Source organism: Pan paniscus, chromosome 10, assembly GCF_029289425.2.
Source record: "Pan paniscus chromosome 10, NHGRI_mPanPan1-v2.0_pri, whole genome shotgun sequence".
NCBI classification, from domain to species: domain Eukaryota; kingdom Metazoa; phylum Chordata; class Mammalia; order Primates; family Hominidae; genus Pan; species Pan paniscus.
Window position 1 is genome coordinate 77472969 of NC_073259.2, and position 24406 is coordinate 77497374.

Here is a 24406-nt window from a genome sequence, read left to right on the forward strand (position 1 = left end):
CCCCTTTCTTGGTTTCTTCCATTGTTTTGATGGAACACTTTCTCCAACAGCAACCTTAGAAGGGGTGCTTAGAAGGGACGCGGTGGCTCACACCTGTAATCCCAGCACTTTGGGAGGCCGAAGCGGGCAGATCATTTGAGGTCAAGTGTTTGAGACTAGCCTGGCCAACATGATGAAACTCTGTCTCTACTAAAAATACAAAAAATTAGCCAGGCGTGGTGGCGGGAGCCTGTAATCCCAACTACTTAGAGGCTGAGACAGGAGAATTGCTTGAACCCAGGAGGGGGAGGTTGCAGTGAGCAGAGACCGTGCCACTGCCCTCCAGCCTGTGTGACAGGGTAAGACTCTGTGTCAAAAAAAAAGAGAAAAAAATGGGGGTGCCCGGAAGTAAATTTTTTGAGACCTCGAGAGACTGCATATCTGAAATGTCTTTAGTTTACCCTTACATGTGATTTGTGATTTGTATAGAATTCAACATTGGAAATCCATTTTGATGACAATTTTGAAGTCATTGTTTTATCGTTGTCTAGGATCTAGTATTGCCATGAGAAGTTTAATGCCATTCTGTTTCTCCTTCCCGCATGGTCTTTTTTGTTTCTCTATATTACCTTAGGATTTCTGGCAATTAATTCTTGTAAATTGTCTTTAATTATTTGACTATTGCTCTCAATTTTTCTCTGTTAGTTTGAAATTTTGATCAGTTGGATGCTAAATTTCCTGTGTTGAGTTTCTAATCTTATTATCCTTTCCTTCCTCTTTTCTACTGTCTTAGTAGACATATTTTCCAATCCTATTAAATTTTCTATCTGCTATTACATTCTTAATACTTACAAATTTTTTTAATTCTCTGAATGTTCCTTTTTAGGAGTATCTTATTATTGTTTAAGGAGTACTTACTAAAGTAAAGATGCAATACTTTATCTTATCTTTCTAAGAGTATTAGTTATAATTGTAATTTATAAGCTTTCTTCTTCTATTCCATCTACTCTTTCTATTCCTTATAATTTTGTTGTTGTTGTTGTTGTTGTTGTTTTGATGTAGTCTCGCTCTGTTGCCAGTCTGGAGTGCAGTGGCACGGTCTTGGCTCACTGCAACCTCTGCCTCCCAGGTTCAAACGATTCTCCTGCCTCAGCCTCCTGAGTAGCTGGGACTACAGGTGCATGCCACCACACCCAGCTAATTTGTGTGTGTGTGTGTGTTTTTTTTTTTTTAGTAGAGACAGGGTTTCACTCTGTTGGCCAGGCTGGTCTCGAACTCCTGACCTCATGATCTGCCTGCCTCAGCCTCCCAAAGTACTGGGATTACAGGCGTGAACCACCGCGCCTGGCCATAAGTTCATTTTTTAAAGTTTTGGGGTTTTTTTCTATATTTTGTATTGGAATCTTTCTTCTATATGTCTTCTAACATCTGGTGACCCTTGGTGGTCTCTTGATTTAAGAATGAGGTAATAAAAAATCCATTGGAACCTCTGTGCATGGCAGGTTGATTAGGCAGGGCTCTCTTCCTCTTTCCCAAAATGCTTTTCTCTTGGGAAGCCAGCAGCTCCAATAACAAATATTCTAATCTCCTCCCTGAAGATGGTGTACTGTAAGTCTGTCAGCTAGTGTCTAGAGCCAATGGTATAAAAAGGCTGGAGACCTCATTGTTCAATATGTAGACTGTCACTGAATGCCCAATAGTTGCAGGGTCCAGAGTTGTTCTGGTTCAATCTCTCCAGATAGAAGCATTTCTTTTTTCTGCAGGAATGGGTCTATCTATCAGTCAGGTTAATTAAAGAACACAGAAACCAATGTAGATTTTTTTTTTTTAGCAGAGAAAGATTTAATTCAAGTAATTAGGAATTTCCAAATTTATTGGAAGGGCTTGAGAAGAAGGCTACACCAGTTCACAGTATACAACAGTGAACAAAACAGACCAAAACAACTCTTAGTTCATGGAGTTTACATTCTAGTGTAGAAAGAGAAGCAATAAACACAATAAAAAAGCAAAATTTGTTATATGTTAAATTTTACATACTTTATGATAAGTGCTATAGAGGGAAATAAAGCAGGGAAGCCGGATAGGGATTTCTGGGACCATTTAAAATACAGTGGTGAAGGAAGGCCTCACTGAGAAGGTGACATTTGAGTAAATTCCTAAAGAAAGCAAGGAAGCAGGCCATAGAGATATTTGGTGGAAGGGCATCTTAGGTAAAGGGAACAACAGATGCAAGGGCCCTGAAATGGGAGCATAAATTATGTATTTAAGAAACAGCAAGGAAGCTACTGTGGCTAAAGCTGAATGAGAAAAGTGAGGGTCATAAGAGATGAGATCTGAGCAGTAAGATGGGGAGTGTGTGTGTGTGTGTGTGTGTGTGTGTGTGTGTGTGTGTGTTTGCATGTGTGCAAAATGTAAGGCATTGTGGACCATTATAATGATTTTTTTCTCTTGGTGAGGTGATATTTTTCCATTTGAGGAAAGGAAAATTTGGACGAAGGAATAACACAGTCTTACTTACTGTTTTAAAAGGCGCACTCTTGGGGACAAGAGCAGGAGTAAACTGAGTGGCTTTCAGAATAACCTGGACAAGAGATGATAGTGGCTTGGACTATAATAGTGATGGAGGTGGTAAAAAGTGATTAGAGATAATTAAAAGATAACCCATGAGTAATTATGACCCAACTAAGCTTGGGTAACATTCATTGGGTAGTTATTGATTAATTTTTGTTTTCCTACTCTAGAGGAACTTTCTCTAGTAATGCCTAGGAGCTGAGGCTGTGATGGAGAATGCAAAGGTGACCACCCCATTGGTGGGGATTGGTATGGCTGTAACAGTAAGTGGGCAAAGATGATCATGGCTTGGGCCAAGGTGGTACTAGTAAAGGTGGTGAGAAGTTTCCAGACTCTGGATTTATTTTGAAAATAAAACCAAGATTTGTTGATAAATTTGGCATGGAATGCAAGCAAAAGTGAGAAATCAGTGTGACTGTAGTTTTTTGTCCCCCTCTTTTTTTTTGTTATTGTTGGAGTTTACATTAGTGATAATGACAAGACTTCAAGAAGAACAGATTTTGTGGGAAACATCAGGAGCTCATTTTGAACCTGCTGAGTTCGAGATGCCTTTGATACATCTAAATGTAGATGCCAAGTTGGCAACTGGATATATGAGCATAGAGCTCAGGAGAGTTTAAAGAAAATTTTATTAGTTAACATTGTTGAGGTAACTAACAAGCACCAAATCTCAGTGGATTACAGCAACAAATGTTCATTTCTTGCTCTTGCTACATATGGGCTACAGATTGATTACAGCTCTGCTCTAGGTTGTGGGCCAGCAAATAGGTCGGATTCAAGTGTCTTCTAATCTTGTGCCTAGGCTAAAAGAACAGCCCCTGTCTGTGCTATACTCGTGGCAAAGGGCAGAAGCAAGAGAGGCCAAACTAATCCATTCAATCCAGTTTAAAGATTCTCCTTGCATATGGCGTACACCACGTATTTCCATTCTATTCCATTCCACCAGCCAAAAAAAGTCACATAGCTCAGCCCTGCAATGTGGCAAAAAATGTATACTCTGCTCAGCAGAGGCATTTAAAGACAAATGCAAAGGGTGCAGATGTATAATAGTCATAGAAGGGAGAAAGCAAGTAGTTGTAAACCGTAATTTAATCTACCACAAAGTGAGTATAGATAGTGAAGAGAAGAAATCCAAAGCCTGAGATATTTCAATATTCAGAGGTCAGGGAAATAAGGAGAAACCAACAAAGGAGACTGAGAAGGAAGAGATAGTAAGGTAGGGAGAAACACTGGAAGTCAAGAAAAGAAAGTGTCTCCAGAAGAAAGGAGGGATCAGCTGTGTCCCATACTGCTAATAGGTCAAGCAAGATGTGGGCTGACATTGACCATTACATTTAGCAATGTGGAAATATTGAGTGATAGTGATGACAGAGTTAATGGCATGGTGGGGGATGCTATTATTTGAATGTCTGTCCCCTCCCACACAAGTTGAAGTTTAATTGCTATTGTGACAGTATTAAAAGGTGGGATATTTAAGAGGTAATTAGGTCATGAGCACTCTACCCTCATGAATGGATTAATGCCATTATCTCAGAAATAGAGTTGTTATCGTTGGAGTAGAATCCTTATAAAAGGATGAGTTCAGCTCTGTTTTGTCTCTCTCACCCTCTCTTTGCCCTTCCGCCATGGGATGCTGTCCACCATGGGATGATGCAGCAAGAAGGCCCTGGCAAGATGCACTTTTCAATCTTGGACTTCCCAGCCTCCAGAAGTGTGAGCCAATAAATCTCTGAGGTATTCTGTTATAGTAGCACAAAATGGACTAAGATGGGGAAGAAAAGCTGATCAACGTGGATTCAAGAGAGAATGGGAGTGGAGAAGTTAGAAATAGTAGACATAGGCAGGCTACTCTTTAGAGGAATTTTGCTAAAAGGAGAAGGTAGAAAATGGAGTAACTGAAGGGAAAAGTAAGGTGAATAGTAAGGTTTATTTTCTTTTCTTAAGACAATAGAAATAAAATCATGGTTTTGTGCTGATAGGAAAGATCCAATAGAGAGAAAAAACTTGATGATGCCAGAGATAAAGGAGAAAATTGCTGTAACGGGGTCCCTAAATCGACTAGAGAGAGTGAGATCTAGCACATAATAGAGAACTGGCCTTCATTAGGAGCATAGACAGTCCATTCACAGTAATATGTGAGAAGGCAGAGCACGTGAACACAAATGCAGGTAGGTGAGGAGATGTGACAGTGAGCACACATGAAAATTCCTTTCTGATTGCCATTATTTTTCAATAGAAATAAGATACAACTCATCAGTTGAGAGTGAGGATGAGAGTGAGGGGAGAAGTTTTCAGAGGCTTGAAAGTTAGGAGAAATTCTGAATAGTCTAGAAGAATGAGAGTCTGGACTAAGAAACAATAATGATTGGTAGGTAGCATTAAGCACTCAAGTGAGGTTAGTGATGGTTATGTGTTTTTCCCTCCAACCACATTTAGCTGCAGAGGTGCAGTGCAGATTTAAATGGAGAACTGGATCCTAGTAACAAGCAGGCAGAAAGTTAGATTTAACCAGGATTTGCAAAGTTAAAAAAAAATCAATAAAAAGTAAGAGGGACAAGACAAGGGAGTTTAGGATGCATGCAAGGTTATAATGATTGATCACAGAATTTAGGTTGAATAATAATGAAAATTGGCACATGACACAGGTTAGGGACAATAAATCGTTGAGGAATTAATATATTATAGGTACAGATATATTTGAAAAATGGTTGGAGTCAAAGAATAAGCTTTAAAAACAGACGATCTTGCCTATAATTCCAGCCACTTGAGAGGCTGAGGTGGGAGGATCACTTGAGGCCAGAAGTTCAAGACCAGACTGGGAAAAATATCAAGACCTCATCTCTAAAAAATAAAAAATAAGGCCAGGCATGGTAGCCCACGCCTGCAATCCCAGCACTTTGGGAGGCTGATGCGGGCAGATCACTTGAGGTCAGGAGTTCAAGACCAGCCTGACCGACCTCGTGAAACCCCATCTCTACTAAAAATGCAAAAAATTAGCCCAGCATGGTGGTGGGCGCATATAATCCCAGTTACTTAGGAAGCTGAGGCAGGAGAATCGCCTGAACCTGGGAGGTGGAAGTTGCAGTGAGCCAAGATCGCACCACTGCACTCCAGCCTGAGCTACAAAGTGAGACTCTGTCTTAAAAAAAATAAAAATGAAAAAACAAAAAACTTAGGGGAGTGTAGTGGCATGCACCTGTAGTCCCAGTTACTTAGGAAGCTGAGGCGGGATGATCGCTATAGCCCAGGAGTTTGAGGCTGCAATGAACCATGATCATGCCATAGCACTCCAGCCTGAGCAACAGAGAGACCCTGTCCCTCAAAAAAAAAAAAAAAAGGTCAGAAAATGTGATGCTTAATAATGACATTATGGAGAAGTTGCAGTTATTTATTGGTAATGACAAGATCTAAAGCAGCACTATCCAGTAGAACTTCAGTGGAAGAAATAATATTTAAATATTTAAATTTAATAAATTTAAAATTTATATCTATATCTATATCTATCTATATATATATATATTTTTTTTTTTTTTGAGACGGAGTTTTGCTCTTGTTGCCCAGGCTGGAGTGTAGTGGCATGATCTCGGCTCACTGCAACCTCCGCCTCCCAGGTTCAAGCGATTCTCCTGCCTCAGCCTCCCGTGTAGCTGGGGTTACAGGCGTGTGCTACCATGCCTGGCTAATTTTGTATTTTGAGTAGAGATGGGGTTTCTCCATGTTGGTCAGGCTGGTCTCCAACTCCTGACCTCAGGTGATCCGCCCACCTCGGCCTCCCAAAGTGCTGGGATTACAGGCGTGAGCCACCGCGCCCAGCATAAATTTAAAATTTAAAAGCAACATGAGAAACGTGGCCATCATATTGGACATGTTTCATTCCAGTTTGTAGGTTTCTAGGTTATACGCCATGTGAGAGAAAGTTTTGTTTCATTTCTGAGTCCTTAGCACCTCACACATAGTAGATTTCTGTAAACTTTTATTATTTTTAATTTTTATTGATACATCATAGGTGTACATATTTTGGGATAACCTGTGATAATGTAATACATTCATATAATTCGTAAGTTCAAACCAGTATAACTGGGATAGCCATCACCTTATATATTTTTCTTTTCTTTATGTTTGAAACATTCAGTCCAATTATCATATTGGACAGTGCAGGTCTAGAGGTATAACCATGTTAGTGAGTTGCCAAGATAGAAGACAATATCAAGAAGAGGAGGCCAAAGAACTTAGAAGCTAGGTTACTGGAAGGTCCGTATAAGTCGATATTAAAATCACCAAGAATTATGACAAAAGTGATATTGAAGTAACAGTGAACCACCAGCTAAAATCTTCAAGGAAAGATGAGTGTCTCCAGATGGGAGAATGAGTGTATAACAAGGAGCAGAAGTGAGTGGTATAGTCCAATTACATGTTAATCAAAACAGAAGTTTCAGAAAGGAAAGAGGGAAAAAGATTTAGAACCATCAATGCAAGGAGTACACCTACAACTTGTCTAGGTCCAGTGTGGCAAAATGCTTTGAAAGTATCTTCTTTCATTGCAAAGTTAAGTTTGTGGATTGCCTTATCACTTACTTATGGTGTCACTTGTCAAATAAAGGATTTAATGCTTAAATTTGACAATCCTTCCTTACCTTAAGGTCATAAATACATTCTCTTGTTTTCTTTTAAAAGTGTTACAGGTTTGCTTTTTACATTTAATGTTTTGTTTCGGTTTTTGTTTGTTTGTTTTATTTTTTGCGACAGTATCTTCCTCTGTCACCCAGGCTGGAATGCAGTGTTACGGCTCACTGCAAGCTCTGCCTCCCGGGTTCAAACGATTCTCCTGCCTCAGCCTCCTAAGTAGCTGGAATTACAGGCATGCACCACCCCTCCCAGCTAATTTGTGTGTGTGTGTGTGTGTGTGTATTTTCAGTAGAGACGGGTTTCGCCATGTTGGCCAGGCTAGTCTCGAATTCCTGACCTCAGATGATCTGCCCAGCTTGGCCTCCCAAAGTGCTGAGATTACAGGCGCGAGCCACCGTGCCCCGCCTATTCAGTTCTTACTGTGTCTTTGTCCTTCCTCCTCCAGTCCGCAGCTCTGTATAATGCTATAGCCTCAGCAAGAGAAGTGGAATCAGCTTTGTTCTTTAGCTGCCTATCATAAGTGGATTTGGAAGAGATGGGGTATCTCAAAGTGTCATTCATCTTGACCAGAAGTCTTCTGATAGTTTTATAATTTCATTCTTTAACCATTCAAATCTTTCACTGACCTGGAGTTAATTTTGATGTAATTTTGATATAAGAATCTAACTCTTTTCCTCCAAATATTTAACCAGTTGTCCCCACATCATTTATCAAATTACTTATTGAATTGCTAATTTTTGTGACTGCCACTTTTTAAGTGGCCCTCAGATCTGTCTTCTTATTCTTTATAGTCCCATTGTTACTAACCCAGTTGAGGTCACTGTTATTCTGCCAGCTTTCACCTAGGTTGCTGCCATGGCCTCCTAACTCTTGGTCTTCAATCCCTTATATACAGTACAGCCAGAATGACCTTGTGTAACACAAAACTGGTCATGCTACTCCCTGCATACAGCGTTCCAATAACCTTCCCATTTCCTTAAGATGTTTGGTGAGGTTTACCATTATATCAGCTTATTTATATCTTTATCTCTTCCCATTCATCTTCCTCATCCTCAACTCTACTCTGGCAGCCTTAAGGCTTAGCCTGTTGATCATGTCATGCCCTCCTTCCTTTCCAGATATATGTTGTTCTTTGCTTCTGTCCTCACCCACTGTATCTTGGATGACTAACTGATCCATCCTGTAGGTTTCACTAAGGTGTTACAGCCTCCAAAAAAAAAAGCCTTTTGTGATCTTCCTTGAGCCCCAGAATAGGGGCTTCTCTAGATGATGCTATACTCTCCTTTACTTCCCCCACCATAGCACTAATTATGCAGAATAGCCATTTCTTATTTGCTTTCCTACTTACTTCTCTCCTAGGTTATAAGCCATGTGAGAGAAAGTTTTGTTTCATTTCTGAGTCCTTAGCACCTCACACATAGTAGATTTCTGTAAATTTGTATTATTTTTAATTTTTATTGATACATCATAGGTGTGCATATTTTGGGATAACCTGCGATAATGTAATACATTCATATAATTTGTAAAGTTCAAACCAGTATAACTGGGATAGCCATCACCTTATATATTTGTCTTTTCTTTATGTTTGAAATATTCAAATTATTATCTTCTATCTATTTTGAAATATACAATAGATTGTTGTAAACTACAGTCACCCTTCCGATCTATCAAACTCTAGGTCTTAATTATTCTGTTAAACTGTATATTTATACCCATTAATCAACCTCTCTTCATCCTCGCCTTCCCCTCTACCCTTCCTGGCCTCTGAAAACTACCAATCTACTCTCTATCTTCACAAAATCTACTTTTTAAGTTCCCACATATGAGTGAGAACATGTGATATTTGTCTTTCTGTGCCTGGCTTACTTCACTTAACATAATGACCTCTAGTTCCATCTATGTTGCTGCAAATGACAGGGTTTAATTTTTATTGCCGAATAATATTCCGTCTTATATGTATGCCACATTTTCTTTATCCATTCATCCGTTTATGGGCACTTAGGTTGATTTTATATTTTGGCTATTGTGAATAGTGTTGCAATAAATGGGGGAGTGCAGACATATCTTTGATATATTGATTTCCTTTCTTTTGGATATATATCTAGTGGTGAAATTGGTGAATCATATAGCAGTTCTATTTTTAGTTTTTTAAGGAACTTCCTTACAGTTTTCCATAATAGCTGTACTAAGTGACATTCCCACCAACTATGTATGAGGGTTCCCCTTTCTCTACATCCCTGCCAGCATCCATTATTCCCTGCCTTTTTGATAAAAGCCATTTTAACTGGGGTGAGATGAAATCTCATTGTGGTTTTGATTTGAGTTTCTCTGATGATTAGTGATATTGAACATTTTTTTCATATACCTGTTGTCCATTTGTATATCTTCTTTTAAGAAATGTCATGCAGCAAGCCAACATGGCACGTGTATGCCTATGTAACAAACCTGCACATTGTGCACATGTACCCTAAAACTTAAAGTATAATAATAATAATAAGAAGAAGAAATGTTTATTCAGATCTTTTGCCCATTTAAAAATTGGATTATTTGGGATTTTCCTACTGAATTGTTTGAGCTCCTTATATATTCTGGTTATTAATCCCTTGTCAGATGGATATGTGAATTCAATAAAAATTTATCAACTATACGGTATACACCAGACACCATGCTAAATAATGGGAATACATAAGAACACAAGAAAGACAAGATCAACTCCCTAGCACAACTTATACTCTAGTGAAAGACACACACAACCAAATAAATAAAACAATTACAACTTGTATTGGGAAGAATATAAACAGTTGGCTGCGGAAGGGAATAATAGAGGGTCCTACTTAGATAAAATGACCAAGAATTTCTGCCTTGAGAAACTGACATTTTTGTTTTTGTTTTTTGAGATGAAGTTTCACTGTTATTGCCCAGGCTGGAGTGCGATGGTGCGATTTTGGCTCACTGCAACCTCCACCTCCTGGGTTCAAGTGATTCTCCTACCTCAGCCTCCTGAGTAGCTGGGATTACAGGCATACCCCACCACACCCGGCTAATTTTGTATTTTTAGTAGAGATGGGGTTTCACCATGTTGGTCAGGCTGGTCTCAAACTCCTGACCTCAGGTGACCCACCCTCCTTGGCCTCCCAAAGTCCTAGGATTACAGGCATGAGCCACAGCACCCGGTGAGAAATTGACATTGAAGTTAAAAACTAAAGAAAGAGAAGGGGCCACCCATGTGAAAAGCTGAAAGAAGAGCATTACAAACAGAAACAAGAGCAAGTGCAAAAATCCTGAAAGAGGAAAGAGGTTGGTGTGTTCTAGGAGCATCAATTGCAGAGGACACTTTTTTGAGACAGAGTCTCACTCTGTTGCCCAGGTTGGAGTGAAGTGGTGCAATCTCGGCTCACTGCAACCTCTCCCTCCAAGGTTCAAGTGATTCTCCTGCCTCCTGAGTAGCTGGGACCAGGTGTGCACCACCACACCTGACTAATTTTTTTGTATTTTTAGTAGAGATGGCATTTCACCATGTTGGCCAGGCTAGTTTCAAACTCCTGGCCTCAAGTGATCCACCCATCTCGGCCTCCCAAAATGCTGGAATTACAAGCATGAGCCACCATGCCCAGCCTGCACAGGACACTTTGACTGCAGAGTTGTGACTGATGAGATAAGATACATGGTGCGAAGTTGGAGACTTCAGGCAGGTGTTCCAATCATGCAGGGGTCTTTCTAGCCATAGCCAGGCACTTGGATTTGTTCTAAAAGACTGGAAAAACATGGAAGTGTTAAAGAGGAGAATGGCACGCTCTAATTACATTTCAGGAGTTTACTCTGGTTATGTTGATAACGGAATGTAAGGAAGTTTCCATAGAAGTGGAGGGACCAGTCAAAAGCCATCACAGTAAATCAGGAGAGGAAGAGCAGTAATTTAAACTGGCACAGTCCCAAGTGAAGATGGGGAAAAGTGAATGAATTCAAGATGCATTTGGGAGGTAGAACCCCATTTGGACTGGCAAGTGAACTGACAATGAAGGATAAGGGAAAGGGAAAGGATTTTAACTCCCAGACTTCTGACTTCAGTAACTGAGTGAATAACGTTGCCATTTATAAGATACAAATAATGGGAGAAATAGATTGGAAGGGCACAGGGAAATCAAATATTCTATTTTGACTATGCTAAATTTGAAATGTGTGTGACACAACAAAATAGAGATGTCAGATAAGCAGTTTGAATATAGTAATCTGGGGCTTAGATGAAAGGTCTAGTCTTGACATATACATGTAGATGTCATCAGCATGAAGCATTAGAAAGTGGATGAGATCCCTAAAGAACAGAGTAAATGTGGAGAAGATAGAACGATATTCAGAAACCAAGATCGAGGCACTGGGAGTGCTCATCGTTACTATGGCATTGCTTCTCTGAGGCTGCCTCACTAACTGAGCTAGGGAAATACATGTATGCATATACATATGTACATATATAGGTATTTTCACATATGCATTTATATACATATATGCATACATGCATTTACATCTATGTTAATTAATTAATTAATTTATTTTTGGGACAGAGTCTTGCTTCTTTGCCCAGGCTGGAGTGCAATGGCTTGATCTCAGCTCACTGCAACCTCTGCCTCCCGGTTCAAGCGATTCGTCTGCCTCAGCCTCCTGAGTAGCTGGGATTACAGGAGTGTGCCACCATGTCCTGCTAATTTTTGTATTTTTAGTAGAGATGGGGTTTCACCATGTTGGCCAGGCTGGTCTTGAACTCCTGACCTCAAGTGTTCCACCTGCCTGGGCCTCCCAAAGTGCTGAGATTACAGGTGTGAGCCACCGTGCCCAGCCCTATGTTTATTCTTTATATCTGTCTTTATATATTGAAAACCATAAGTTCACACTGATAGGTTCAATTCTAATCCATTGCCACAGGGCTTAGTCTAGCTTTCCCCTTCCATGTTTACACCTCTTTTCTCTGACAGTGAGCAACTTGACTGTCATTATCCTTAATATTCTGCTAATTTGCTTAATCTCCCTGCATGTTGCCAATTTCCTGACACCTTTAGGCTGCTACCTTGCTAGAACACTCTTCCTACGCAGGCCTGGCCCCCATGAGGCTGCCTTCTGGCGAGAAAGGGAGGAAAGCTCACTTTCCTTATTTAGGTTCTGCACATTAAGTATATTATTTGGCATTTTATTTGTTTTGTTGCTATTTTGAATAAGCATTTCTTTTTCACTATATTTTATGTTCATTGCTTGTATTTGAAAAGACTACAATGTATAGTTTCATTTTTTCATATTTGCCTATTTGAAGTGAAAAAAGTTTGTATTTCATTACTCATTGGTTATTAGTAATATTGAACATTTTCAAGTGTTTATTAGCCATTTAAATTTTTCCATGAACTTTCTGAATCCTTTGCCTTTTATTCTATAGAAATCTTTTATTACTTTTTTAAAAAAATCAACTTTCTTGAGTTCTTTATTTTTATTATTATTTTTTTTTTTTGAGAAAGGGTCTTGCTCTATCGCCTGGGCTGGAGTGCAGTGGTATGATCTCGGCTCACTGCAGCCTCCACCTCCTGAGCTCAAGTGATCCTCCCATCTTAGCCTCACAAGTAGCTGAGCCTACAGGCATGGACCACCACATCCGGTTAATTTTTAAATTTTTGTTTACAGATGGGTTTTCATCATGTTGTCCAGGCTAGTCTCAAACTCCTGAGCTCAAGCAATCTGCCTGCCTCAGCCTCCCAAAGTGCTAGGATTAAAGGCATGAGCCACCAAGCCCAGCCTTGAGTTCTTTATAAATTCAGGATAACTGTTGCAAATATTTTCCAAGTTGACTGTTCTAATTTTTATTTTTTTTAATTTACAGAATTTTGATTTTTCATATAGTCAAATTTGTTGATCTTTTTCTTCATGATTTATTTATTTTTTTTTCTTTTGAGACAGAGTTTCTCTCTTTTTGCCCAGGCTGGAATGCAATGGCATGATCTCAGCTCACTGCAACCTCTGCCTCCCAGGTTCAAGCGATTCTCTTGCCTCAGCCTCCCAAGTAGCTGGGATTACAGGCGCCTGCCACTACGCCCAGCTAATTTTTGTCTTTTTAGTAGAGACGGGGTTTCACCATGTTGGCCAGGATGGTTTCGATCTCTTGACCTTGTGATCTGCCCACCTCAGCCTCCCAAAGTGCTGGGATTACAGGCATGAGCCTTCGTGCCTGGCCACTATGATTTCTTATACTATGTTTAAGCTTCGAACTCCCTTTCCTATCCAGAGGTCAGATATTCACCTATGCATTACTTTAGCTAAACATTTTTAGAAAATTTAAATTTTAACATTTTATCCATCTAGAATTTATTTTATTACATTTTTAGCCAATTTGTGGATAATTTGAATATATTAGGAATATTAATCTTTTACCTGTCACAATTGACGCAGCTTTTCATTTGCCATTTTAACCTATTTCATTTTGATTTATCCCCTTCTTGTTTTTAAGCTTAGAATGACTTCCCCTATCCAGAGACTTAATAAACATACACTTACGCTTTCTTTTTTCTCTTTTTTTCCTCTCCTCTTTTTCTCCTCCTCCTTCTTTTTCTTTAGCATGTGCCTCAAGGCCAGCTATAAGTAAAACAGAACCCCTAAACTAGCCCCAGATCACTTTGGTCTCTTGGGGGTCTTACAGACCAAGCAATACGTGGGATTGAGGTGGATTTTTCTAACACACACTCCCCTCCCTTTCCCTCCTACATAAAAAGCAGTCCAGTGTTGAACTTCCCAATAAGTGTATGTATACCTGACAATTCATAAACTGCTGAAGTGAAAGGTGGCCTTTAGATATTCCGTATATAAATTTAGCCATTTATACAGAGGGAATGAAAAAAAAAAGTGGCCTGATTCTGATCAGATGCTGCTTGTTTCTCCTTACACCACAGGGTTCTGTTCTATGTCATTTCCTTTGAAGTCAGTGGGAGCTCTGTGCAGGACGGCAACATGAACACCGGCCTCTATACATGAAGGTGAGAACTGCCATTACGATAAACTATTCAGCAGTGTGGTGGAGGGAGCATTGGTTTAACACACTTGGTGGCTACCCTGCAGATCCCACTGTCTGTGAGAGCTTTGTTCAACTGGAGCAAACAAGAACTTTTTGAATCTTGACATACAAGGGCTCATTCAGCAGAGCATCCCCTGTTATGAGAGGAGGCACAGTGCTGGGCAGACATTGCAGTTTTTAGCCAGCACACTGAGGACATTTCTCTCATTCTCTCCATCTGTAAAGAGTCTGTTTTCAAGACCCCCAAAATGGTTTTCTATAGATTAGAAAGGAGTATAAATATTTTTACATGTTTGTACCCAATTACACAAAAATAAGGCAAAGTGCAATTGTATAAAAGTAGGTAGGGCTTTTCAAGATGGAAAGAAAGAATTCTTTGAAAATTTTAGTTGAAGGGGTTATGTGATGAAAAGCAGAGCTCATAAAAGAAACAATGAAAAAAACTTTGACATGGAGAAGGTATTGAAAATGAAGAATCATGTATATTTGCTTTCTATCTCAGGATCATTATTTTGTTCACTGGTCAACAGAGTCTTTCTCCCTCCACTCCTTGTCACAATGGCTTACATGCCAGTTATTAGAAACCTGAATCAAACAATGCTTTCAGGTTATTAGTCTACAAACATCTGAATGAGTAGAAGTTAAAGAGCAAATTGCCCAAGGTGATTTTTTCCCTACCCATCCCATCGCCGGACTTTGCAGTGGCGGTGCACCCTTCCTGATTCCTTCATCACATCATTCTGCTCCTGCCTCTAGGCCTTGACTTGAGCTGTAGCGTATACTCAGCTTCAAGTCCCCTCACTTACAAGCACCCCTCTGAGGGCAGTACACTAGTGTTTTGTATTTGTAATTTGTCCTATTGGATGGCATTGGTGGAGCAGGCATTTCCAACTTACAGTTTTGAATGCTTTTTCAGGAAATGTGTATCCATCTCTGTATATAGAATACTTTTTCTTTCCACAGGCCATCAAGTGGTTAACATATAGACAGTATTTAAATCCTTGGGACTGGATGAGATTACCAAGGGAGGAAATGTAGATGAAGGAGAAGAGAAAGGACGGAGTTCTGGAGCACTACAAATTTAAGAGACTGGGGAGAAGAGGAGAAACCCAGAAAATCTACCTTGGAGATCACTGCGTAATACTACACTGGGAGCAGTATCATTCTTTGAAATAACAATTATAATGTAATATAATAGTTATAAACTATTCCAGTGTGTGAACATGCCCTTTATTCAAGCAGTTCTCTACCAGTAGCTTCTTAACTGGTCTTCCTGCTCTCAGTTTATCCTTACTCCAATCCTTTGTAAATACTGCTTATGCTAACCTTGGATTAATCTTAGTTATTTATGCCTGGATGAAAAATGGAAAAATTGGACACATATTGCATTTATATAATGAAATACAATGCAGTTTATTAAAAATCATGTTGAAAAACCCACAACATAATGTTGAATAAAAAAAACATAATCACAGTCTACACACACACACACACACGTGCACACACACAAATATATGACCAGAAATAAAATGCTGTACATTTAGCCATCAAAGTTTAACATATTTATGGATGACGGATTTCCAAGTAATTTTTATTTTCATTTTTTATTTTACTATTATGTATGTATGTATGTATGTATGTATGTATTTATTGAGACAAAGTCTCACTCTGTCACCCAGGCTGCAGCGCAGTGGTGCGATCTCGGCTCACTGCAACCTCTGTGTCCCAGTTTCAAGGGATTCTCCTGCCTCAGTCTCTGAGTAGCTGGGATTATAGGTGCACGCCAATTTTTATTCTATTTTTGGTGGTTTTCTGTGTTTTGCAAATTTTCTTCATAAAAAAAGAAAGATTTTTAGAAAGCATACTTTAATCATGTTGCTTCACAGGAAACCAGCTTTGATTCTTTACTGCCTAAAAAGATAATGTCCAAATATCTTAATTTAGTAGTGAAGGCCCTTCAGAGCAGAGGCCCAACCTACTTACTCAAAGTTTTCTCCTAGTTGGCACAAACCCTTTGTTGCAGTTAAAAGGATCTGCTCAAGGTCTGCTAGATGTGCTTGGTACTTTGCTGCATCTGTACTTTTTTTTTAATGCTAGGATCCTTCTCATGTCCCTTCTTTTCCTATAATTTCCAAAATCCTTTAAGACATGATTGAAGTTCTATCTCTTACCTGAAGACCATGAGTGAGGGACGAGGTCTCCAAAAATGAATGACTCTGTTATTCATTCAGCATTTACCACAGGATCCTTAGCATTATTACGGTTCTTTTTCTATGAGCCCATAACTTATCTCCCTAACTGGCACTTTTAAGCACTTAGAGGACTTGTTCTGTAACTTGGAGTTCTTGGTATTCCCCTGACCTCCTATGCATATTGAGTATGCAATAAACATTTGTAGTAGTTTAGATCCAGGGTTATTTCAAATAAATATAATTTTTGAAATTTGAAATAATTCTGGATCTCTCTTTCTCTATGCGTTCTATGTGCATTGAACTTGCTGAAGGAGTAACAGATTTTCAGCAGTTAATTTCCTATAAGGGAAAAATTTAAATAAACTTAATTATAAGCTATTGCTTAAATATTTTTCCTGCACCAAAGGTCATTGGTTATTTTTGCTTCAGGGAACGTTTTCTTTTTACTGTCTCCTGAAATACAACTGAAATACAATGTAGCTTTCCTTTTCTTCTTTATTCCCTGGTCCCAAATATAATCTCCACATGTGCTCTATCTTTGTAGGTGAAATACTTCCTGCCTCAGTGAAATCCAGATCCCAGTGAATTTCTTTGGTTTAGAGAGCAACTTGAGGATTTTGCATTTGGCACCATTCAATTTCCTTGGCATCTCTCCATAGTCACCATTTAGAAGGCTCCTGGTCAGTAGGATTTCTCTCCCTCTTACACTCTGTAGAGATTAAAAAAGGATTGTATTACAGGGGCTTGGAAATGTGATGGAAAATGAAATTTGCTTTAGCAAAAATGGAAGCTTTTGAAACTCAAGTTGTTCTAACAGGACCCTTAGACAAGAATAGTTTTTAGGGGAGCAAAATGGCAGATATGGTTTAAGTTCCTTATTTAGATTGCCACTAAGAAATATTATGATGTGTAAAATCGCTCACTCAAATAAAGTCATTTGCAAAACAATATGATTACATTTATGTATTTAAAAATATTGGTGCATACATACATATAAAGCAAGCTTGGATTAAGATCTTAAGACAGATCGTGGCCAGGTGCGGTGGCTCATGCCTGTAATCCCAGCACTTTGGGAAGCCAAGGCAGGCGGATCACCTGAGGTCAGGAGTTCGAGACAAGCCTGGCCAACATGGTGAAATGCCGTCTCTACTAAAAATACAAAAAAAAAAAAAGTTAGCTGGGCATGGTGGCAGGCACCTGTAATCCCAGCTACTTGGGAGGCTGAGGCAGGAGAATCGCTTGAACCTGGGAGGCGGAGGTTGCAGTGAACCAAGATTGCACCATTGCACTCCAGCCTGGGGGACAAGAGCAAGACTTCGTCTCAAAAAAAAAAAAAAAAAAGAAAAAAAGAAAAAAGAAAAATCGTAAGCACTAAAGAGCTTATGGTCCATAGTAAATATTATTTTACTGTTTAATTTAAGAATTTAAACCATGTTAAAATTAAATTAGTATAAGGAAGTCCTAACAAGCTCTGATTTTTTTTTATATCTATGCATTTGTAAAAACACAAATTTCTTTTTTTTTTTGACACGTGTATAAGATCTTTATTATCAAAAGTTTCTCTAAGAATTTCACTTTGGTAATTTTTTTTCATATCGCATTGAAATTTTAACCACATTTTCCTCCTTCTATTTTGTAAATTACTTAATAATGATTGAAAAACACAAAATTCTTTAAATTTTTTTTTGGTGGGGCCAGGCACAGTGGCACATGCCTGTAATTCCAGCTACTAGGGAGGCTGAGGCAGGAGGATTGCTTGAGCCCAGCAGTTTGAGATCAGCCCAGGCATCATTGTGAAATTTCATCTTTTGGGTGCTTTAAGCACATACTTTCATGTTTCCATTGGGTTTTCTTTATATGAATATAAATGCACTGATAAATGCCTGGAAAGCAACACACCAAATCATTTATAGTGGTTACATCTGCAGAGAAGAATGGGCTGGGGCATGGGGAGTATTAGTGATGAAGAGGTACTTTTAAATTTTACCCAATTTTTTCCTAATCATCTATAATAAAAATGTAGTCATTTATTTCATGCACAATGATTATAAGGAATAAAAATCGCTAGGCACAGTGGCCCATGCCTGCAGTCCCAACACTTTGGGAGGTTAAGCAGGGCAGATCACTTGAGCCTAGGACCAGCCTGGGCAACATGGCAAAACTGTGTCTCTACAAAAAACATAAAAATTAGCTGGGCATGGTGGTGCACACCTGTAGTGCCAGCTACTCAGGAGGCTGAGGTGAGAGGATTGCTTGAGCTCAGATGATCAAGGCTGCAGTGACTGCACCACTGCGCATCAGCCTGGGTGGCAGAGCAAGAACCTCTCTCCAGAAAAAAAAAGAAAGACTAAACAGACTGGGAAAATGAAAAGGAAATGTCTCACCTTTCCTTTTGATATCAAAGTTCAATATTAAAGAGCTTATATTTGATGAATATTAACATGGTAACCTAGAGGGCAGTACCAATTATTCTCCAAGTTGAACGGATTGACTTACTATCCAATAACATGGCTAGACTGCTGCCTATTATTATTATTATTTTTAGATATTGCTGCAAGTCATCACCACTGCTAATGTTCACTGAGCCCTTATAGTCTGCCAGCCACTAGTTCAGAGTTCTACATGTATTAATTTGTTGAACTCTCACAAAAATCCTGTGAAGTGGGTATTATTATTATTGTAATTTTTATAGTGAAGAGATAGAGGTTGGAGATTAGCTGTCTTGTATGAGCTGGGTCGCACAGCCAGCAAGTGATGAAACTGAGATGTGTCACTGGCAGTCTGACTTCAGATTCTGCATAGGAAAGAGGAAGGGAGTAGAGCCAGTCTGTGGTTTAAGATTTTTATTTGATTTAATAGTTGGTGTATACACTTTTGTCTAACTGGGAGGTGACTAAAGGCATCTGGGTCTGGTTGATGTGCTGGTTGAAAATTACTATTATTATGAGGATGATTATTATAGTATTTAGTAATTATGCAGTGCTTTATACTTCAAAGAGCTATGCTGTGTAATCATTTATTAGCTATGTCTCACAACATCTCTAAGATATAAAGATGCATTTATCATGCATATTTTGCAGAAAGAGAAGCTGAGGCAAGGTAAGATGGGTAGTGTTTTGATAAAAAAGGAGTAAGAGTGGAAGGCAACCTCTTAAATTCCTGATACTACATAATTCAATGTGGACAACAGAAATTTAATTAATTTAAGCCTTTTAAAGAAAAGTGCCAGTTCCAGTACTTTTTCATGATATTTAGTTAAAAATTAAATGTAAAATATACCAAAGGTTGATGAGCATTCCCTTTTAAGTTCTCTATTTTTGAACTTTCTCTGCATTTGTGTCAATGTGACATTTTTGCTCAAATTCAACCTTGACATCTCCCATTTCTCCACGCAAGCACAATTTGACTAGAGATATTGGTTTTCACTGTCAGTATTATATGGCTTCAAATTTCTTCCGTTGTTTGTGAAACCACGTGCATAGGATTCGTTATGATAACTCTCAACAGAAACAAACTTCATGCAAGAACTATATGGGAATTAAAAGAAGTTTTAGACATGTGGCAGCTTGTCCATTTCAAAAATGAAGATTATAAACATGTCAATATGACCTGGGGTGGGAGAGGGAAAAGGATCTATGTGGGTTTATTATAGTGACCTATAAAAGGCCTGGAAGAGATTTATACATTCTTCTATAAATCTGGTTGTCTCTTTCAGTTGGGAGGCAGTCATGGCCATGGCACATGGAAAAGGATCAATAAATATTAGTTTAGTGGTTATGAGTGTGTCTCTGGGGACAGACTGCTTGGATTCTAATCCTGACCTCATCATTTGCTAGCTACCTGAACTAGCTTTGCTTGTGTCTCCATCCAGGAAAAAATAAATTAAAAAAAAAAATTATACCCTATAGGGTCGTTTGTCATCAAATCTATTTAAGTAATTGCTATTATTCATTTTTTGTCTTTCCAAGGCTGTTGACAAATAACATTAGCTACAACTCCATTAAAACGTTGGTGGTAATGATATTTATAATTTGATGTCTGCACTTGCCTTGCTTATTTAGAAATGGTACAACGTGGCCAGGCATGGTGGCTCACACCTGTAATCCCAGCACTTTGGGAGGCTGAGGCGGGCATATCACCTGAAGTCAGAAGTTCTAGACCAGCCTGGCCCAACATGGTGAAACCCGATCTCTACTAAAAATACAAAAATTAACCAGGCATGGTAGTGGGCACCTGTAATCCCAGCTACTCAGGAGACTGAGGCAGGAGAATCACTTGAACTTGAGAGGCGGAGGTTGCAGTGAGCTGAGATCGTGCCACTGCACTCCAGGCTGGGCGACAGAATGAAACTCTGTCTCAAAAAAAAAAAAAAAAAGTACAATGTAGTACCCCACAATTGCTATCCCAGAAAAACAATTTAAAATTACCTCAAAATACATTGAATAGTTATGAGCACATGTAAAATATATAGGGCAAAATTCTACATTTGTTTCTTTAAAACATCCATATGATGTTTTGGGACCAGTGGTCCCAAACTCTGTCTACCATAGAGATACCACATGTGGGTAAGGCCAACTCATTGCACTATTTGATGAAGAGAGATGCTGCATCTAGCTAAAGTCACTGATGCCTTGTGGATGCATGCCAGATGTCTGCCAGAGTGTTTAAATTTTCAAGGGATGCCAGAAATTAGGATTTTTTTTTTTTACATGACATTTCTCAATTTTAAAATTTTGACTCAATTTATTTCTTGGTACAAAACTCTCTGGATCAAACAATACATTTGTCAAATCTTTGCCATAAATATTTACACTAATACATATGAACTAGTTACACTGTGCTGTTATTCAAAGCAAATGTTTTTGAGGCATGAATAAAAGATGAGGAAGACAAAATATAAAAAGGTCTTCAGAAACTCACAAGTCTAGTGGGGAGAGAGGCAACAATGTCACAGAAAAGAGTGAAAAGTGTCACAGTAGAGTGTGGAAGTTAGAACTTAAGCTGTGTGGTTAGGATCAGGTCTGCATTAAACCAACAAAATCAAAGAACCCGATTATTTCAAAGCTTGGCAAAGGGTGGACACCCAAGTAGATGGCTCTTTTGTTTAACAAAACACCTTAATGGATTTTGGGGGTAGGAGCTATGCATAGACAGGGCCACAGCCTTGCACAGTTCCAGGGGGCATCATTTTTGTTTGTCACCTCTTGAGCATCATTCATGTTGTATTCTTTGTGAATAGCACCCCCTGGAATTGCACAACATGGTAATTGTGTCAATAAAAGTGGCCTGGAGTCTGGCCTGAGATGAGGATTGAGAGTTAAATCCTTCTACATAATAAAGTAAAAGGAATTTTAAGTCTTTCCTAGTGGGTAGAGGCAGGCGGGTAGAGGGATGCCTGGAATGGACAGAAGAAAAGGGTTAGGAGAAAAGACATCTCTAAGATGAGGATGGGCCAGCAATTTGGCAACAACCTGGAGCCAAATGAGCCTGGTGAGAGATTCCTTGTAATTTTTACAAGAGATGCATACAATCCTCTGTCATATTCTACCTCCAGGAGACACTGGTAAATGAAGTCAAACAACTTTTTCTTTGGCACTCTTCTTTATGAATCAGGAGATAATTGGGAAAGACTTCACCGTCCAGAATTGCACAGCAACACTTGCCTAAACATACAATGCCTTAATAACTTGCCTTTTTACTGTTTTTCTTTAAAAAGCTGAAAGTGCTTACACTTTCATTTCCTCATTTGTTCTGACATTCCAGTGTGGGTGGGGCAGATTTATGATAACATTATTTATAGATGGAGAAATCGAAATAGAGATTAAATCGCTTACTCAATGTTGCATAGCTGGGGCAGTGGAGCCCACATTGGAATTTGGTTCTCCAGGCTCCAGCCACGAAGTGGAAAGAACATGAGTTTTGGAATTAGAGGGATCTTTGCACAATCCTGATTCTGCCCCTTAACAAGAATGTGGCCTTAAGTCAATTACTTCACCTAAGTCTCAGTTATCCTCATCTCTAAAATTAAGACCATAAAACCTCATAGCAATGTAGTGAAGATTAATTTAGAAAACGCGTGTAAAGCCTTGGCATAGAGTAATTCCCAAATAAGATTAGTTCCACCCCCAACCCAGTATTATCTGGTTAAATTTCGGTACAAATTTAAAGTAATCAAAATGAATCCTCCATTATAGTAATTTTTTTTCTAGCCTCATCTTCTTTCACTGAGAGCAAAACATGAATAAAAATCCTTCAATAGGTCATTTAATTCAACGGCAAGAACTTTTGCTCCAGTAAGAGTTATCCCTGTTGGAAAAAATTAGGAAAAAAAAGGAATATGTGGAAGACAAGATATTAGTTCTTAATATCTTATGCAGTGGTTCTTAAACTTGACAGTATATCAGAATCTCCTGGAGGGCCTGTTAAAACACAGATTGCTGGGTCCCACCCCAGAGCTTCTGATTCATAAGATCTGGGGCGGGACCCAGTAATGTGCATCTGTAACAAGTTCACAGATGATGTTGAGAGGCTTAGTCCAGGGACTTCTAGGGGTGGGGCCCAGCAATCTGTTTTAACAAGCCCTTTAGGTGGTTCTGATGCACTCTCAAATTTGAGAACCACTGGGATAGTGGTGAAAAGCATCTGAGAATATGGTCTGCAAATTCAAACCCAGGCGGCTCCATTTACCAGTTAGATGACCAGATTAAATGACTAACCTCTAGCACCTCTGCATCCCACACAGAGCCTGATAATATCTGTGATTCAGGATTCCTCTCACTATCCCTTTAGGCCTTGAGTAAAAAGAGATGTCGGTGAGTCCTGCCAACCCACGCTGTTTTTTACTTCTTCACACTCTGAGGCACAAAAGGCTGCTTGAATTTGAGTATTACGGAAGTATTTGCCAACACTTCTGCGATCACAAAAATAAAGTAAGTAAGAAAGCCCTGTAAATAAAGCCAAGAGCAGTGGCATTGTTTGCATCTTAAATTTGTAATAATGGGTTTTCAACTTTTTTCATTTCCCCTGCCTTTCATAGTAGAAACATTTAAAAATCTTCCCCGCCCCCCCCCCACCCAGTTTCAAGAGATGTTAGTACATTTGTTTTGCAGATAGTATGCATTGCTAAGAGGCTTTTTTTTCTTTCCCTGCATCCCAGATACAGAATCTGCCTCAGATATCTGGTGCCTTTCTGATTTTGTGGCTGAGGAATCCCACGCCCTCCTCCTTTCCATCCCTTTTCCCTGTCTGGTATGTAACTCTGTGGGTCCTCATATTATCACTGCATGGAGCTTCACAAGCACCTGTATTTTTCCAGTTGTAAAAACCCCTACTCTTTCTTATTTCCTTAACTAATCTTTTCTATTGCCTATTGCTGATGAGGTATAAGAATCGTTGACTTTTATCCAGTGCCAGACATTCTGAAATGTTTATCATGCATTATCATTTTGGATTCCTACAATGCAGAGATGATTTTATAACTTGCCAGGGTGAAAAAATAAAAGTAAATAAAAGGAGACAAGCAAAAAGATTCCAGATCCCCAGCCCAACCCCCCAACCCCCCAACCCCAGCTCTAGCCTCTGTTGAAGTCACCAGTGATGACAGAATATAGGAATATAGTTTGAGCCCTGTTTTTAAATAATTTCAAAATCTTGTTATGGGTAGATGAGATTTATACACGCGTGAATTAAAATCAACCAACATTTGTGAGATTGGGTTTGGTATCTTTGACCGTTTTTCTCCCCTGCAAGACGTAGATAATAGCACCAACCCCAAGGAGTTTGGGGATGATTAAATAAGTTAATGCACCCGAAGGGACTTAATACAGTGCCTACCACGTAGTAAGCGTTCAATAAATGTTAACTATTATCATTATTTTTTAAAGGAGGCAGATTGGAGCGTAGAGTACACTGAAGGGAGTCGGGAGGCCGGGTGTATGCACTGGATTCTTGCACCTAATTCTCCGAGCCTCGGTTTCCTTATTTGTAAAATTAGCTG

The 24406-nt window shown here is 39.1% G+C and overlaps 1 long non-coding RNA gene across 2 annotated transcripts; it reads left to right on the forward strand.

The window, feature by feature from the left end:
• The first annotated feature begins 880 nt into the window (after positions 1 to 880).
• Positions 881 to 23658, forward strand: LOC134728490 (uncharacterized). 2 transcript variants are annotated; one of them, XR_010108935.1, is made up of 5 exons: positions 3061 to 4284; positions 14097 to 14180; positions 15182 to 17090; positions 23200 to 23339; positions 23567 to 23658. It is a non-coding gene; the product is annotated as an uncharacterized LOC134728490 (long non-coding RNA). The 2 variants fall into 2 exon arrangements; XR_010108934.1 differs by lacking the exons at positions 23200 to 23339; positions 23567 to 23658 and having other exon boundaries at positions 881 to 4284; positions 15182 to 18899.
• Positions 23659 to 24406: the final 748 nt, after the last annotated feature.